Raw genomic sequence first — 4,554 nt, forward strand, 5'->3', positions numbered from 1 at the left:
AAATCACCTCCAAAGTGTACAGGATGTCATCTTACAACGCACTGCTTATCAGATTTCCTCTTGAAGACCGTCTCTGATGTAGACGAGAAAACACTACTTAAGTGCACACCTGAGCATCATAACTGGACTGTTATGGAGTGGGAAAAAGTTGCATCAAGCTCATGAAGTGATCAGAATTTTGCACAAGCAACAAAAGTCCGGCGAGCTATCCGGTTTGGTATGACCACTAAAGAACTGTTGTGTTCATGTAGTGTTTTGGGGAATCTTTTCTCGACACACACTTGGGCCTGAATAGAAACTGAATAAGATCTGAATGGCACAGTGTGTCTCAATGTTATTGCTGACCAAGTAACAAATGCAGTGTATCCAGGCTCAGGTGGACACTTCTAATGCGATCACTTATTTCTACAATCAAATCCACAGACCTTTTTATTTCATTATTTTTTAATAAAAACTTTTCTTACAATTTAGGAACTGTGAAATCACACAGAGTATATGGTACTCACTATGGTAAATGGTCTGCACTTATATAGCGCTTTTATCCAAAGCTCTTTACACTTTGTCTCATTCACCCGTTCACACGCACACCAATGGTAGCAGAGCTGCCATGCAAGGTGCTAACTTGCCATCGGGGGCAACTTGGGGTTCAGTGTCTTGCCCAAGGACACTTCGGCATGTGGAGTCATGTGGGCCGGGAATCGAACCTCCAACCCTACGATTAGTGTACAACCTGATCTACCACAGCCACCCACTAAACAGCTAAGAATATGAACGTTTTGTCCTGCAGCTACCAACACCTAACAGCTTCCTACTGAAGCCATCTTTTCGTTATGTATGCTGCGAAAGCAGTACATTTATGGAATATCTGTTTCAAAATATTAACCAAAAGGATTATGCATACACGTATGCATTCAAAGTACACACGTTATGTGTGGCTAATGCTGGGTATCAATGACTTTCTAACTCTCCTTGAGAAGGGACAAATATTTCAACATATAGTTGAAATATTGTAGTTGAAACATATGGGGATGCTGTATCATTTTATAGTAACCTTTTCGTTTTTCTAAGATGATCGCCGCCCCCACAATTACTATATTGAGAGGAAACAGTACTGAGTCTCTTCCTGAAATATTTAACAAGACTCAAGACACTTGTATAGAACTTCTTCCATCAACTCTTCCAGACCTATTGTGGCAAAATTATGGAATTGTCAACTTTTCAGGATTTTTTTCTCAAATCTGGCCCTGGATGTGTTGATTGATATTTTAACAGCTTTTGGAGTTTTCTTCCACCAATTAAAATAGTCAAAACCAATCTTTCTCAAAGCATTGTCTAAAGGATGATCACTGGTTGACTTTTATTGCAGGCATACCGTTTAGCTGTGGCATTTTTTTTAAATTATTTTTAAAACAAAAAGCCGAATATTAATAATAAAACTAACGAAAAACAACCCTTCTTTACATTTGGACCTCGAAGTACTCTTTATGTAGTATTAAACTGGATGATGTTCAGGACAAACATTCTAGCTGTAAACAAGCCTATGACTATTTATTGATGTACTGGGGGTCATACATTCGCGTGATCTTTGTACCCACATTCGTTGTTTGTGTACACTAAACATACACGATGTGCACTCACTTCCAGTCATCAGACCAGCTATCCTCAAAGTCTCTGAACAAATCAATCCAATTCTTTGGTCCTGAATGCATTAACAGTAGTATGGCTTTGGTTTTACTCTATGTGTGGCTCTCGTTATATTAGTCAGTTCTCATTAAGCCAGCATCCCTTAGTACTAAACAGTATTTTTGTAATGTTTGTGTTCTTTCACAGAGCATCTTCTTCTTTACATTACATTACATCCAGAGGAATCATTCATCTGCAGTATCATCTTTCAGTCTCTCTCTCTCTCTCTCTCTCTCTCTCTCTCTCTCTCTCTCTCACACCCACACACCAAAACATTTGATCATGTTTATAAGGTCTAGCAGTTTAATACTAATTCTATACCAGACATATCTTTCTATCCAAAACATAGAACTATTTACCATTAAAGTTGAATAAGCATCTCATTTAAATTCCAACATGTTAATTGTTCTATAGTTACACTATCAATCACTACCTATTAACTTTATTTCAGCGCTCAGTTTCTGGTCCAGCCATTTTGTGCTGATATTGTATTCCCAACCCTAATGGAAAAGAAAACATGATCAAACTACAATAAAGTGTTTAAGGAAAAAAAATAATAATAATTGCTTACAATAAAATACTCATAGCAGGCCTCAACATTGTGGCCAATTGCAGAACCATTTTGGGGACCACCTTCTGTGTTACGGTTTGTTGGATATTCCACCTGCCAGGATCAGAGGACCCTGTGGTACAGTGATGGGCCACAGAGCCTGTATTGTGTCTACACCGGCTTGTTTTCCTGCTGCCCGTCCCGCTTGCACATACAGGTCAATGAGAGCAGTCTATGCTGCACGTCTAAATAAAGCTACACACTAATTGAGCAAAAAGGGGCCTCTCTTTAAAAGGATTTTCCCCTAGTATTTTTGGAGGCCAGATTCTCCCTGGCCAAGTAAAATCCAGCGGAGTTCAGGGGGATTTTTTAGGTGGTCTAGATTAAAATAAGTAAATAATTGATAAAAAAAAAGATCCACTGGTTGTAGTTGTTTTGAAAAAAAAAAAAACAAAGAAAGAAAAAAATACACGCTTCATTGCTTCTTTTAATTCTTCTCAAAATCTCAGCCATCGCGTGGAGCGTCAGTAGGAATGTGCGGTGGAATGCTGGAGGGGGTGTGCGGGTGTGAGTTGTCACTGCTAGCCGTCCTCGGATACTATAGACAAAAAGGAGACACTTGAGGGGAGTGGGGGGAGTTTGGCTCTCGAGGTAAAGGGTTGTCACATGGATTTGCAAGCCCCCCAACACACCCCACCCCACCTCCTAACCACCCGGTAGCGAGTCAGCTGAATGGGCCTGTTCGCTTCCTGCGTGAGCTGGATAGTTGATTTCGCTGCACAGTTTTCACGTGTGTATGTTTTTCACCAGTTCTTTACTGCTTTAAATCACTCTCACACTCTCACAACGAATGGCATCCCTTTAATGTCGTTTTACAAGGATGTGCGAAATTCGTATCTTCTCTTGTAGGAGAAACTGGCCGTAATTAGTGCGGATTTGCTCGCATGTGCTGTCGAGGTACTGTAACTAGGCAACTGTTGCCAAAACAAACAATCAATCAAAGTGAAATATTTTCCGATGATGCCCAAAACGTATACGTACAATAGTACGTATATACAGCGAGTACGATACGGTGTATTATATAGTAATTATACACAGTTGCCAGTTTAGGTACACCTAACTTATATCTACACTCTTGGCCTTTTAATCAAGTAACCCTATCAACTAGGTGCACTCTACTGTCGCAGTTAGCTTTAAGCCCATCTGTAGTTTGGTACAATTTGACAAGTCACCCTAATTATGTTCCTCAATGGAAAAAGCCCAAAGATGACCTAAAATTATTGTGGAGGTGGACAATTCTCAATCCAGAAGCGGCATGGTAGTGTGTGTCTAAATAATGCTTGTGTATTCATTTGATCCATTTCCCAGTTTGGTCATTGCCCATTTCCACTCACTAGTTCTCCCCTATTGAACAACAGCTACCTAATTGGGAGGGTGAGGGTCAACACTTTCTTCCTCTGAGACATATGCAGCTTCGCCAGTGCATCTATTCATGCAACATCACAGGGCACCCCTACACATTTTAAGGGGAATGCTCTCGCAGGTGCCTATAACTGACTAGTGACAGCTGAGAGAATAATCCCTTCCTTCCCACCCAGTGAACAGATTATGCTCATAAATGGATAAGGGCAAAAACTCTTTGTAGCCCACTTTAGAAGACACACATATCTGGGTGGTTGTACTAGTTGTACATTGACAATTAATAGCTTATTTATTACAACCAATTTTTCCATACAAAAGGCCTGCTGTTGGATGGATATTTTTAGTCCGTGGACTGTTTCTTAACCCACTGGTGAAAATTCATTCATCTTCAGTAGCCACTTTATCCTGCTCATGGTCAAGGTGGAGCCAGAGCCTGTCCCAGTAACAATGGGAGCAAGGCAAGAGAATTCACCCCAGATGTGACACCAATTCCATTGCAAGGCACCATACCCACACACATTCACACACCAATGGGCAATTCAGTGTTGCTTATCTGCCGACCTGCATGTTTATGGACTGTGGAACTCATCGAACTTGGAGGAAACAAACGTGAACACTGGGAGAACATGTGAAACGCGACACAGACAGTAACCCGAGTTCAGATTTGAACCCTGGAGCTGTAAGGTGGCAATGCTACCCACTGTGCAATTGTGCTGTCCAGCAGTGAAATTAGGGTGTTTAAAAATCATATCAGCACAACATCTACTATTATGGCACTGTCACATCAGTGTCACTACTGTGCTGAAAATAATACTTGGTCAGGTCAGTGATTATCCCATTTCATTGCAACTGTATACCTACAAAGAGCATAGGATTACCTGATAAAACGGCCAGTGAGT

Source organism: Ictalurus furcatus, chromosome 5 (assembly GCF_023375685.1).
Source record: "Ictalurus furcatus strain D&B chromosome 5, Billie_1.0, whole genome shotgun sequence".
NCBI classification, from domain to species: Eukaryota; Metazoa; Chordata; class Actinopteri; order Siluriformes; family Ictaluridae; genus Ictalurus; species Ictalurus furcatus.